Raw genomic sequence first — 15,000 nt, forward strand, 5'->3', positions numbered from 1 at the left:
CTTTTCCTTGGTTTTGGGTATGTGTTGGCGGCGCCGTCTGTGAAGTAAAATTGTATAAGTGTTGCCGTGTGCTCGCGTAATCGGTATTAGATCTGCATTGTCGCATTTGCTTTTTGTGTAAATTGCATTGTGTTTTCCTTTTCTATGTGCTTTTGGTGGAATTGAATATGTGTGCTTTCCGTTCATCGCGAATAAATGTGCTTTGTGTTGAACTGTTTCCCGCTTCGCTTCGTCATTTCTTTCATTGAATCCTCATCTTGCTTCACGTAAAGGGTTGGTAGTGGGCTGAATACGCCCGATAATTAATCGAACCGTCGAGGCCGACGATAACACCGCTCGGTTATCCCGATAGTACGGAACGGGTCGCTTAAGTGGCCCGTGTCCGAAGTCGACCTGCGAGGTGCGATCGCCCGGTCTACCCTCTGCGTGGGTACTTAGGTAGGTCGAATTTGGCGAGCAACACTATCCCACGCGGGGGCTGATTGGCTCGATCGCGGTGAGACCGAAAGGTCCACCCGTGACTGGTTCCCGGCGTTAGTCCGAGAGGGTCACGACTGGATTGTCCGTCCGGTGGGCGACGTGCCGCGATTCGAGTTACGTGGCCGTCAGCACGCCGGCGGGCGCGAATCCGCAACACTGGTGTCAGGTCGTGCGATACAAATTCATCGCCCTCCTCGCGGCACTGGTATCGGAGAACAGGAAAACGGGCTCTCCTGTCTCCGGCTAAATTCACAGGAATCGGTCCAGGGGTGAGAGAAGCGACCCCCGATTCCCTCCAAATTACGAGCGAGCGAAATTAACCCTTTAAGAGAAGCAAGATGGCGTCTCAAGGCGAGCGGGAGCCGGGGGTATTAGAAATGGATGTGGAATGTGTAGGATCCATGGCCCAGGATGGAATGCCCGTGCAGGAACATGAACTCGTCCAACTGAACCCAGAGCCCGAAATAGGTGCGGCAGCGGCCGCGGTGTATGACACCTCCCCTCCCCCTCTCCACCAAAACCCTTCCCCAACCCCTGCCGAAACGGCTCACCCAAGCGTACCCGACATGGCCCAGCTAATCGCCATGCTGGCGGCAATGACAGCAAGGATGGATGCAAATACAAACGAAATGAAAGGCATGAACGAAAAGATGGATGCGAATACACAACAAATGAACGAAAAGATGGATGCAAACGCAAATGAATTTATAAACGAAATGAAAAGCATGGGCAAGCAAATGAAAAAAGAAATGAAAGAACTACGGGGTGAGACGCAGAACATGGGCCGATGCCTGCAGGCGGGCATGAAGGCCGTGACCAGGGAGCTGGGAATGGCGACTCCACGTGTGGGAGCAAACGAGCTGGGTGGGGGTGCAACGGCTGACAGGCCCGCGGTGGAGGCGGGTAAAAAAATAATTCGGGGGGCGTGTTGGGCGAGGGTCGTGACAGAGGAATCGACGGTGACCAAAAGGGAAAAATTAAATGGGGAGACCAAAACGTGTGAGACGAGACACGAGGTGACGACGACAGAAACTTATAAATGTATAGAGACACGGGAGACAGAAAAAATAGAGGAGAGACAACACGATGAAGACGGGGTAAGTGACGCACACACACACACACACACACGGAGGTAGTGGAGGATAATGGGGGTGAGCTCGCGGAGCGGGTGGAGACCCGGTGCGAGCAGTTGGATGGCCTCCTCCAGGAACGAGGGGAGGGAGTATGCCCCCTTGAGGCGAGTCACGACCAGGTGAGTTCGGTCGTGCTTTGCGAGGTCGAGGGGAGGAGTGCTGTGGACAGGTGCACGGAGAGCTTGGGGGGTATAGAGGCCCCGGAGACCCTTGTGGGGACACGAATCCCCAGTGTGGTTGTCCCCGCGTGTGTGGGTGAGGCACCGTGTGTGAGTGAGGCCGTGTGTGTGAGTGAAACGGCCAGTATGGATGAGGCACAGCGGTTGAGTGCCCCCGCGTGTGTGAGTAGTGTGGTTTGTGTGAGTAGTGAGGCACGCGTGAGTGAACGGCCGTATGCGGGGGAGACCGTGTGTGTGAGAGAGCGGTGTGTGAGGGAGATGTCGGTTGGCATGCGGGAGCACGCAGCCGCGTCTCCCGGTGTGAATGTGATGGAGTGGAGTGTGTGCGTCGTAACACGCAGGTGTGCGTGGGTCGAATGGCGACGACGGAGACATGTGATGAAAGAAAGCCGAGTAGCGGCTGTCGCTATTTCGGGGACCGTGCCGGGTTCACCCAGCCGCGAGCACGCGGTCCGTGCTGTACAACGCACGAGACCACCACGTGCTCGCTTGCGAGAGTGAAGTCCCGGTCCGGAAACGCCAGCGGTGGATTTGCCGATCCCGCGGACGGACAAAGTTTAGGCAGGTAAATGGATTTGGACCGGACGGGTTCTCCACGCGATCGTGTGTGTTAAGCTCCAACGGGCAAAGCACATGTGTTCGCGTGGGGAACCCCTCGAGACGTGGGGCTTGTGTTTTTTTTATGCGCACGGTGACGCCATGGCTGCACGTGGGGTTGGAATCCGGCAGGAGGGGTATCTCTGCCGGATGGTACCGTCCAAGGAGGGACGAGGAACACGTGCAGCTGCATGACGTCACGGGCAGGTGCAAAGTGCGCGAGTTGCCGCGCAGGTGCTGCGCATGAAAAAAAAAAAAGAAAAAAAAAACAAGCCTCACTTTCGGGTGCACAGGATTCCTGGGCAAGGGGTGGAAGACCCCCTTGACCCTGGGCACAGGATGGAAACTAGTTAGGGGGAAGGGTTAGCTTAGCTAGACCGACTTCATGGGGCAGGGGTAAGTCCTCATGGAGTCCGTGGAATGGATTAGTTAGAGGGATTGTAGCCAGAATTAGGTGGGGAAATTGATTAAAGAGATTAGGAGACAGTGACAGACCTGTGAATGTGTAGAGGGGACGTAGTTTAGCTACGTAGTGTTAAAAGGAACGTGCTACTAGTGTAAGGGACGACGTGGGAGCACGAGTTAGTTAGGGGATGTAGTTAGGAGGATGGCAGAGTTCAGTGGTGTGTGTGTTGAAGAGTTGGTGAGTGAAGTGGAAGCATGTGCTTGGTGAGTGAGTGAGGCCAGCGGGTCTGTGTGTATGGAGTGAATGGGGAATGCATGGTGCGATGAGTGATTGGGGGGAGGAGTGACTCCCGCCCAAGGGACCCCGGGGTCAGTGTAGAGTGAGTTAGCTGGGTTAGTCAAATTGAAAAATGGAGGTCGTTTTGCTGTTGGTGGGAAAGTAGGCTCGAGACTCATTTGGAGGGGTGCAGGAGCCCTGTTGACGGGCTTGGGAGCGTGGCTGCGAAAGGTGAGTATCGCTGAGTGGGTACCCCGGGCACCAGGCTCGTCGGCCGTGGTAGGCCAAGGGCCCATGGGGGGGCCGGGATAGCGTAGTGGGCACGGGTGCGCCTGCTTGGTGCGGGGGCCCGGGGCGTCATTAGCCGCGTGGGCAGTGTTGTGGGCAAGGGTGACCCTCGGAAAGGGGCCTGGGAAGCCAGCCTGCCACGTGTGCGTTTCAGGGGAGGTGCCATGGGGGGCACTCCCCGGTGTTAGGGAGCTGGTAGGCTCGGAGGCAGTGTAGTGCCCGGGGGTGCCATAGCGGGAGATTCGGCAGAGGGTCGTGCCTGCCAAAGGGAGCCACGTGTCCCAGCCATGAGACCGTGTGAGGGCACGGAGAGAAAATTGGGGGGCGAGGCCCGAAATTGTGAGGACACCAACACAGGCGACGGGAATCTGGGTTGTTAGAACCAATCGGTAAGCGAGAGGCGCTTGTTGAAAGCCCCGGGGTAGTTTAACAGTTAAATGGATAGGGTAGATTAGGAGATGTACCCCTCCGCACCATCCATCCCCTCGCTGTCGTTGTGGGCCGCTGGACCCACTTGGTGTTAAGATCGCCGAACTCTGGGGAGGCCATTCTGAGGCTTCGTTGGGCCTCGACACAGGACGCAAGCTCTCCCTTATTCCCCTCCGGGAAGGGAACGTAGGGGTTGGGAGTAGGCTAGGTGACAGAATAGGTTAGCCGAACAAAGACAATAAAGGGGGTTAGGGGACGATTTATAGTGGGGAAGTAAAAATAAAAACAACAAAAAAAATAAGTTGGGGCTAAATTGGGGTTTGACAAATTAAGGGAATGGGTATGTACAGTGACAGGCAAAGGCGATAGGTTGGGAGGGAGACAGGTAGGTAGGTCCGAGCCCGCCTTCCAAGTGGCCAGCACCACCGCACTCCCTCCACCAACCTCCACTGAACGGCAAAAGCTGGCCAGCTTCATCTGCTGGCTGTGTTGCTGCAAGGCCTGTGCCAGCCCACTTCATCTGCCGGCTGGCTGCTTTTTCTTCAAGGCCTGTGCCGGCCCACTTCATCTGCCGGCTGGCTGTTTTTCTTCAAGGCCTGTGCCGGCCAGTTCATCTGCCGGCTGTGTTTGCCTGCAGCGGCCTTCTTCTGCGGGCTGTGTTTGCCTGCGACCTTTGCCATGCCATGCCCACTGCCCACGTTCACCAGCCCCGTTCAATTTTGCTTTACCCCCCCCCCTGTTCATTTCCATGTGCGCCAGGATCCGCAAGGCAACAGTTTGCAAGCTGCAAGAACTGCCCTGTTGGCAGCTACAACACGGGCCTGCAGTGGCAGCCCGTGCACCGTATTTGCGTCCATCCATTCATCCATCCATTCGTTGTGTTCATTGCGTGTGCCACTTGAGCTGGCACGGAGACTACGTTTGTGCAGCCCATGCACCGTTGTGGTTCACTGCGTTCAGTTCAAAAGGGAAGGCCTTGGACTGCGTGTGAGCAGCCAGCCACGTTCCCTGTCACCTGCATTGTTTTGAGCCAGAGACTGCATGCGAGCTGCCTGGCTCCCTGTTAACTGCTTTCTTTTTGCAGAGCTCAGTGATCCTGGGCCATGGTTTAGTGTAAAATTTGTAAGTTAAGGTTAAGATGTACTGTAAATATGAGTGCGCCCCCGGCATGTCTGTCCTTGCGCCGGCAATTTTATTTAAGTCGTCCGTGTGAGTGAGTTTGTTTAGGTAGTTACGCAGCCCTCAGGTTATTTATTTTGGGGACACGAATACCATGAATGTCGCACTCAGGGATCCGTAGGTAAAATGTACTAGGGGAAAACTACACATGATGGCACACGAAAATTTGACGACTCGGGACGAGTCTGTAAAAAGGGGAGGGGGTAGTGTTGTGGTTACCAAATTCACAAACCACCATTCAGGTCCCTTAGGTGAGATATCTCGGTAAGTACATGTGTAGTTAGGCCCAAACCCGTTGTCTAGTGGGAATAAATGTCATTCATGAGGGCTGCGACTCTTCAGGATAGCCGTTTTTCTTTTACTATCTTTATTTTGGACCAGCCGCCATTATTACCACCACCAACCACGTCTCAACAGCCATCACAACAACAACCACCAACCACAACGCCGCTTCACCACAACCGCCACGACCTTTACCGTCACAACTCGCCACCATCGCATCACCGTCATCTCGCGCCACTCGTGGGCACCGATGCTGGACTCGTGCGGGGCGCGCACCGAGGAGCGTGTTCAAAAGCATCGCGGACTTTCTGAAGAAAAACGGATCAAAAACGACTCACGCCCACTTTTGTTCCGTCCAATCGGTGAGCGAGGGGCGATTTGGCCCCGCCTCCAGGGCGTTGGAGGGCGGTCGCTATATGCAAATTCATGGATCAAAAAGCATTCACGCCCACTTTTCCTCGGGCCAATGGGGAGCGAGGTGAAAGGTCGGAGGCAGAGGGTCAAAGATGAGAGAGCGAAGCCACGGGGCTTATAAAAACGACTGCGTTCGTCAGTCGGGTTCAGTTGAGTTGGAAGCGGAGGAAGAGTTGGAAGTTGAGAAGCAGTTCAGAGTTCGCAGAAGGAGTTCAGAGTGCAGTTGGGAGTTCGCAGTTGGGAGTTCGCGGAGTCGGAGTGAAGAGGACGGAGCTGTGGAGAGGCGGCGGCGGCGAAGGCGGACGAGGGGGTGCTCGCGTCGGATTCGGGGAACTGCGGAGGAAAAGGCCGGCGGTGCGACCGAGGTCGTGGTGGAGACGCTCGTTGCGGGACCCGGGATTTTGTGAAATCCTCCTTTCCCCGAGCATCAGCAACCCCCTCCTGTTTCCCCCCGCGCTCAGATAGTGCGACAAAGGGGGCCCCCTTCCCACCCCCTACCAGACACTGTCCGCGAGGCCCGCGGAGTTGAGGCACCACCGCAGCTCCGCGTCTCATCATCAGACGGGTAGGCCCGACACGGTCTCGGCCCCAGGCCCGCCTACCCCCTCATCCTGGAGGGTGGTTCTCTTTTCTTTTGCTTTGGGAATGTGTGTTGTCGGCGCCATCTGTGAAGTAAAATTGTATAAGTGTTGCCGAGTGCCCGGTAGTCGGATAGATCTGCATTGTTGCATTTGCTTTTTGTCTTCTTCTTTTACATGTGCTTTTGGTGGAATTGTAAATGTGTGCTTTCCGTTCATCGCGAAATAAATGTGCTTATTGTTGAACTGTTTTCCCGCTTCGCTTCGTCATTTCTTTCATTGAATCCCCATCTTGCTTCACGTAAAGGGTTGGTCGTGGGCTAAGACGCCCGATAATTAATCGAACCGTCGAGGCCGACGAATAACACTGCTCGGTTATCCCGATAGTACGGAACGGGTCGCTTAAGTGGCCCGTGTCCGAAGTCGACCTGCGGCGAGGTGCGATCGCCCGGTCTACCCTCCGTGTGGGTACTTAGGTAGGTCGAATTTGGCGAGCAACCCTATCCCACGCGGGGGCCGATTGGCTCGATCGCGGTGAGACCGAAAGGTCCACCCGTGACTGGTTCTCGGCGTTAGTCCGAGAGGGTCACGACTGGATTGTCCGTCCGGTGGGCGACGTGCCGCGATTCGAGTTACGTGGCCGTTTGCACGCCGGCGGGCGCGAATCCGCAACAATATATATATATATATATATATATATATATATATATATATATATATATATATATATATATATATATATATATATATATATATATATATATATATATATATATATATATATATATATAGGGAGGAGTTGAGACAGGTGTTGGATGATGGTAAAGAGGGGTGGGATGATTGGGCAACCACAGCAGAAGTGGTGAGGGAGAGAGCAATGAAGATACTTGGTGTGACATCTGGACAGAGGAAGGAAGATAAGGAGACTTGGTGGTGGAACGAGGAAGTACACGAAAGTATAAGGAAGAAGGGGTTGGCAAAAAAGAAGTGGGATAGTCAGAGAGATTAAGAAAGTAGGCAGCAGTCCAAGGAGTGGCGGCGCAAGGCAAAGAGAGATGTGGCTAAGGCGAAGGAAAAGGCATATGGCGAGCTGCATGAGAAGTTGGATACAAAAGAAGGGGAAAAGGATTTGTACCGATTGGCAAGACAGAGGGACCGAGCTGGGAAGGATGTGCTGCAGGTTAGGGTGATAAAGGACGCAAATGGGAATGTGCTGACGAGCGAGGAGACTGTGTTGAGAAGGTGGATGGAGTACTTTGAGGACCTGATGAATGAAGAAAATGAGAGAGAAGGTTGGAAGAGGTGGAGATAGTGAATCAGGAAGTGGGGTGGATCAGTAAGGATGAAGTGAGGACTGCGATGAAGAGGATGAAGAGTGGAAAGTCGGTTGGCCCAGATGATATACCAGTGGAGGCATGGAAGTGTTTAGGAGAGATGGCAATGGGGTTTTTAACCAGAGTGTACACACTGATATATATATATATATATATATATATATATATATATATATATATATATATATATATATATATATATATATATATATATATATATATATATATATATATATATATACATATATATATATATATATATATATATATATATATATATATATCGATGTATATGTGTGTATATATATATATATCTATGTATATGTGTATACATATATATATATATATATGTATATATATTTGTGTATATATATATATATATATATGTATACACATATATAATATATATATATATATGTATATATATATATATATATATGTATATATGTATATATATATGTATATATATATATATATATATATATATATATATATATATATACCTCCGACCGGCCACGAGGACTGCCGATGAGACTGTCGGGCTGCATAACAGGCGCATTTCAGCCCAGACGGTGCGTAACCGCTTGAGGGAGGCCAACCTCCGAGCCCGCTGACCACACCGGGGACTCGACCTCACTGCAGTCCGGCGTCAGACCCGACTGAACTGGGCCAATGTTCACTTGCGCTGGACCCTCGCACGATGGAGGAGAGTGCTGTTCACCGATGAGTCGTGGTTCCAGCTGTATCGGGCTGATGGCAGACTCCGCGTCTGGCGTCGGGCTGGGGAGCGCTACACTGACGCCAATGTCCTTCGTCGGGTGTCACACGGTGGTGCCAGTGTTATGGTGTGGGCAGGCATATGCCATGGAGAGCGCACTCGGCTTCATTTCATTGAAGGCAACTTGAACGGGCAGCGGTACAGGGACGAGATACTCAGACCCATCATCGTGCCGTTTGTGCGCCTTCACCATGTGACGTTTCAGCACGACAATGCTCGCCCTCATGTTGCCAGGATCTGCATGGACTTCCTCGGTGAGGAGGACATTGATGTCCTCGACTGGCCTCCATATTCTCCCGACATGTCGCCCTTCGAGCACCTTTGGGACGTTCTTGATCGACGCGTACGACAACGTTACGCAGTCCCAGAGAACGTCCGCCAGCTCCGTGTGGCTCTCCAGGAGGAATGGGAAAACATCCCTCAGGCCACCATCGATAATCTGGTGATGTCCATGCGCCGGAGATGCACCGCTCTGCGCGACGCCAACGGTGGACACACCCGCTACTGACTGTGTGAACTCTGACAGTGACACCTCGGTTGTGTCGGCTGTTGTAGCGCAAAGACTGTTGCGAGAATTCTCAAGGAACTCTGAAATTTAATGCTCAATTGTCATGGATTGTATAACCAAATTATTGTGAAGATTTAGTATTAATGAGTTCGAGGTAAAATAGTAACAATCGCTTGGTGCGTTTATATTTTTGTTCAGTATATATATATATATATATATATATATATATATATATATATATATATATATATATATATATATATGTACATTGTACATATATATACAGTGGCCTGCAAAAGTATTCACCCACTACCAATAATGCCAAATTTAGATGAATTACATATTATGTAGAAAATTTTTTTTCCAAATGAACTTTTTTAATAATAACTAAAGAGATTAAACTCAACACCGTTTTTTGTTGAAGGAGGTTGTATGTCAGGAATACCTGAAAAAAACATGTACAAATCACAAATCACTGGTTGTGAAAGTATTCAGCCCCCAAGGTCAGTAGTTGGTGGAAGTACATTTTGCAGTAATGACTGCTGTGAGTCTTTGTGGGTATGGTGTCTACCAGCTTTACACAGTGAGATGGTGAAATCTTTACCCATTCTTCACGTGAAAATTGCTCTAGTTCTGCCAAGTTTGATGGGGACTCTTGATGGACTGAAATCTTCAAGTCTCGACATAAATGTTCAATTGGGTCTAATATTTGGCCTTGACACATTCATGGCTGACTCAAGCATGTTTTTATCAAGGGTTCTCCAGTACTTTGCACTGTTCATTTTCTCTTCTATCCAGACAAGTTTGCCAGTCCCTGCTGATGAAAAGCAGCTCCATAACATGATGCTGCCACCACAATGCCTAACAGTATGGATGGTGTTGACTGGGTGATGTGAATTGTTGGACTTGCGCTACATGAAACACTTTGAATTTAGAGCAAAAAGTTCAATTTTTGTCTCAAGTGATCACAAAACTTTTCTCCACTCACCTGCGGCATCATTAAGATGCTTTATCACAAACTCCATTCGAGCTTTCGATGAGTCTTTTTCAGTAATGGCTTCTTTCTTGCCACCTGTCCTTAGAGGCCAGCTTTGTATAATGGAACGGGATGTTAGTGATTGATGAACAGACCCCTATTGCAATGGCATTCAAGGTAAGCCCATTGCTGGTTAAACCTTGGGTAGGATGTCCCTCAATGTACAGGAAGTGTACTGTTTAAACCGAACAGCATGGGAGGAGTCGATTTATTTATATAATCCTAGATACCTGGGGTTAATTGATGAGGTGAGAGCTAATTGGTTATTTCCTTCATTTACAGGTAAGAGATGTGAGTGGGTCTGTTTTTCAAACATATATATATATATATATATATATATATATATATATATATATATATATATATATATATATATATATATATATATATATATATATATATATATAAACAGGATGTCCATAAATGTATCGGAAGTATATTGTTGTTGCATAATCTACCTCCCTCGTGTGTACGAAATTAATAAAAGTCCAATGTTCTTTGAGGTTTGATGCATGAACTAATGTCGATATCAAAAATATATATTTTAATTTGTCTAGTATTTGTCCTTCTTGATACATGACATTATGAGAGTGCACTTTTTACTTTAATGATGACGACTGTTGTAAATAATGTACAATCCAAGGCAATATATGGAATTTAATCTTCCAATCACAGCATCATTCAGCAAGTGTTCAGACCACAACTTCACCAAATATCCCGACGTTCTGGAATATGAAGGCAATGATTAATACATTATGTTGGTGTATTAGGTCATGTGGTTAATGAGTGCGCAGTCGGGATGCAGAATGGTGATGTGGCCAAAACGTTATATTTTCAGAAACAAAACATTCAGAATAACATAATCCCAAAATGTCATATAGATTAGGGGCTTTAATAGATTGGGGAGTAAATATGATGATTTATGTCAGGGTTACTTCCTTCAGCCAGGATAGAAAATCTGTTTATGTACTGTACCGTTGGTGCCTTGTGTGGACTGTCCCATGGTGGAACATTTTGAAAAGGGATCAGTTGCCAGAGAGATGCTTGCATTAAGCTTGTTTGCAGGTCCCGTACTAATCCTATATGATTTATTGTCTTGTCATTGTTTCAAATGCAGTCTGGTTGCATCATTGCTGGGAACGTAGCTGTGCCACTGATGCAGTACCCCTGTTACCAGTAAGCTGGTACTCGATTTGCTGACCTCAGGATGATGGTAGGCTGAGTCAACCCACCTGGTGTTATTTCAACGGTATGACAGGGGCTCTAACTCGGTACCCAAAGATGTTAAGCCAGCCACCTTAACCGTTAAGCCAATACCAGGCTTATTTATTACCTTGAATGAACCCCATTACTTCAGAACTTTGTTCCTTAAAAACTTAATTTCTAGTTCTTCCACGAGCCTCGTGTATCCAAAACTAATTTGGAGTCTCTAACTCTGTCTTTGCCTTGAAATATTGTGTACCCCCCTGTCCTGCTCTGTCCTCATCTTACCCCAAATCCTAGATTTACTCCTTTGTGAGGCCAAATTCAACTGAAACTACTATCGTGGTGCATTGGCAGAACAGGATACTGCACCTTTGAGTATGCTGTCCTTTGGGTGAGGAGGTAAAGCAAAAAATGTCTGCTGTGTTTTGGTTGAAAAGTGAAAGACCTAAGTTTTTCTTTTGAAAAGAGAAGGCTGTTGTGTTCTCCTGCCCTAACTGAATTTCCAGGTGAGATATTAAAATGGGTTTGTAAGTTAATTTTAATGGAATGTGGATATAATGTTTGCTTTGGTTAAAGTGAAAACGGCTTTCAGGTTTATTAGAACAGAAATATTATCAAAGAGAGAAACCTATTTGGGTTGTGCATATGGCATATAGCTATAGGTATAATGAACCAAATAAACTCCTCATATTTCCTGTAAGCTTGAGTGCATGAAATTTCCTTGATTGGCTGCTTTAAAACTCAATAATTTGGACATATGAGGTTTGGGTTTGATAATACTGTAAACAATAAAGCCAGGATACTTGACGATTATTGTTTACTGCTGTTGTGTGGAATTGTACAAAGCAACTCAAGATCTCCAGGGAAACAGTTGTAAACACTGTGTGTTGCACAGTGAAGAAACATCTGGTCATAAACCACAGTGGAATCACACATGGTCCAAGCTCAGTGAGGGCCAAGTCAGCACTCGGGCTGGACAGGATGATTCATTCCGCATCATTCAGCCTCATTTTCACATTATATAAATCCACCGTTAGGTATTTATGAGTTTATTATTGAATTATGTAAGGACGTTGCAGGAAAGGCCTAGTTGGTCCCTTGAATAATGCCTGACAGGAGCTTGAAAAGGTCAGGAGGGAAATGGAAACAGTGTTTAAGCTCCCAATAAAGGTCAGTGCAGGCTTTATTTCAGTTGAACAACATTTGCCAAAATGATGTCGTGAAAAATGCAGCAGATTTCTGTTCGTATTTCAACTTCCCCTGCGTCAAAAATCCTAACCTTTTACTGAGATGAAATATTTGCCTGGTGTGACACGTCCGGCTTCATCTCAAAGTAATGCAAACTTATGTTGCTCCAGCCATTCCAACCCCATAACTGTGACATATAAAGGTAGACATGCATTTTAGCTGCAATCTAAAGAGCACACTTGAGAAATATTTTACACCAGCAGGGTTACCCAGCGTTGTCCAAGTGGAAGGGGGGGGGGGGGTACTGAGAAGTTAGAGAAGCAGGAGAGCCAGCAGGGCCGAGAATGGAGCAGGCGGATAGGGGGCAGGAGAACTGATGGGGTGGGGGTTGGGGGCAAAACTGTGTAGGGGCAGGAGAGCCAGAACAGTCGTGGATAAAGGGGTCTTAAGGGTCTTCAAGGGTCTTGGGGTCTTAAGTGTCTCTGAGGTCTTAAGTGTCTTTAAGGTCTTTGGGGTCGTACAGTACAATTCTTATGGGCCTTCGAAGTCTTAAGGGGGGATCTTAGGAGTCTTTAAGAGTCTTAGGGATTTTAACCGTCTTTGGGGTCCAAAGAGTCTTTGGGGTATTCGGGGTTTCAAAGTGTCTTAATTGTGTTCAGGGTATTCAATGGTCTTAAAGGTGTTATGGGTCTTTGGGTCTTCAGGGTCTTAAGGGGGCTTATCTCCCAAGCATGTAGAAAATCTTCTCTCAAGCGTGGTAAAAAAAGGTCTTATGGTTCTTTGGGGTCTTTAAAGGCTGAGGTTGTGGATGAAAATACACTGAGGACAAGCCCCGGTTGGACTTGGTCTGTGTGCCAAATTTGGTGGTTGTTGGTCCAGTGGTCCTTGCAAAAAACGCAAACAGACAGACAGACAGATAAACATCTGATGAGTCTTATTTTTAGTTATATTTATTAGATATATACATCTTCAAGGGACGGGCATGGCGTGGCGATTGCGAATAGGAATGTACTGTACACCACTTACCATAGCATATAGCTTTGGCTTGCCGCAGCACGAAAATGGTGAATGTATTATTTATTTAGTTAGGTTCCAATTGTGCGTGGAGTCAGGTCAGCTGTGCAGTGAGCCAATGGGTGGAAGACAGCTCGAATAATTCGGTCGCCAGCCTTTGGCCGTGTTATATGTCACGTGATATCTGTTAACCAATGAGATTGCAAATAAATGAAAAATCCAGAAAAATTGTCTTTAAAGGCTCAGGTGGTGAATGAAAATACCCTTCGGACAATGCCTGAATCGGATGTGGCAGAGTGTTAAATTTGGTGGTTGTCAGTCCAGTGGTCCTTGCAAAAAGCCGTGAACAAACAGACAGACAGAGACAGACATCTGATGAATGTTATTTATTGGTTTACATATATATATATATATATATATATATATATATATATATATATATATATATATATATATATATATGTATATATACATATACACACACACACATATATAGTGTTATGGATTTCAGAATCCGGTCTGATGAATGCATTCACACATTCAGGTCCTCAGACAGTTATTTCCTGAAATGCATGTTCACATTAGCCCCATCCCCATGTCTAATGGGATTTTAAATGTGATGCATTGATAAGGGTAAAGAATAGATCCCCTCTCTTATGGAAAGCTTTTTTTTTTTCTTCTTTACGACAGACACATTTACACACATTTCTTTCGCGAGCGCTGGTGCCCGCCCTTTTTCGAGTGCACGGGTTGTCGTGATAATGGTGTGCGGGTGGGGCGGGGTGAGCTTGGAGGGGACTCTGCGCCCATCGAGATGAGCCACAGATATAAAAATAATTGGAGGTCCATACAGGAAAGAGAAAGAAAGCCAGAGAGGAAGCGAAAAACAAAGCGAGAGTTGAAGCACGCGAGGAAAGTAGCGAGCAAGAGAGGAAGCGTGCGAGCAAGCGAGCGTGTGGTGCGTGTGTGGGTGTGAGCAGCGCCGACAACGAGTGAGGCACAGGTCGGTCACCAATGAGTGAGGCGCGGGTCAGTCACCGACGGACCGTGTGGGCCACTGGACGTCACCAGTTTCGTGAAGTATGAGGAGCTGCCCATGTCGCAGCACCAGGGTCTAAACCCGCGACGCGATCTCCGTGCCCCCCAGATGTCGACTGGCATTCAAGGCTGTTGCCGAGTGGGCACATGGCAAGGCTGGGTGCTGGCGTTGAACAAGACACACACACACATTTCAGGACGTTTTCACTTCATGGACGACTTCTCTCTGGTGAGTGAGACGATTCTTCTCCCCCCCCCCCCGAATGATCTGCTGGTACCCTTGTCTGTGTTTAGTTGTAAGTAAGTCGACCCCCGATAAGCATCTGCTCTCTGTCTCTTTCCTGTCATTTTGCTTGATTTTGCCTGATTAACTGTTCATTTCGATTGCTTTGGAATTTATTCACTTATTTACCTCAGAAAATAAAAAGTTATTTTTTATTTATTTATTTTATTATAAATAAATCATTTGGCCATTTCCAACCTGTCCATGTTTGTCCTTTCCTTCCATTGGTCTAGCATTGTCTGAACCGAGATAGACTGGGAGGTAATTACCACAGATTTGACCAAAAATAGTTGGCACGCACCAGCGGTTAAAACGCTCGGCCGCCCTATTTAAGATCTAATCGAGATAACATTGGTGCTTAGCGGAGTTGTACC

General features: G+C 47.8%; 1 long non-coding RNA gene across 3 annotated transcripts in view; it reads left to right on the forward strand.

Annotated features, from left to right (window-relative positions):
• Nucleotides 1–15,000, forward strand: part of LOC147032718 (uncharacterized) — a 142,286-nt gene that overhangs the window by 62,043 nt on the left and 65,243 nt on the right. Inside the window, exons 2-3 of one of the 3 annotated variants that reach the window (XR_015055318.1) lie at nucleotides 11,015–11,146; nucleotides 11,401–11,828. The exons of 1 other annotated variant lie outside the window; for it this stretch is intronic. This is a non-coding gene — a long non-coding RNA (uncharacterized LOC147032718). Of the gene's footprint in view, nucleotides 1–11,014; nucleotides 11,147–11,400; nucleotides 11,829–13,839; nucleotides 14,573–15,000 lie in introns of those variants that run through there. One more of the 3 variants, XR_015055319.1, reaches the window with a different exon arrangement.

Source organism: Eptatretus burgeri, chromosome 2 (genome assembly GCF_056783735.1).
Source record: "Eptatretus burgeri isolate ZD-2024b chromosome 2, Ebu_testis_v1, whole genome shotgun sequence".
Classification (NCBI taxonomy): domain Eukaryota; kingdom Metazoa; phylum Chordata; class Myxini; order Myxiniformes; family Myxinidae; genus Eptatretus; species Eptatretus burgeri.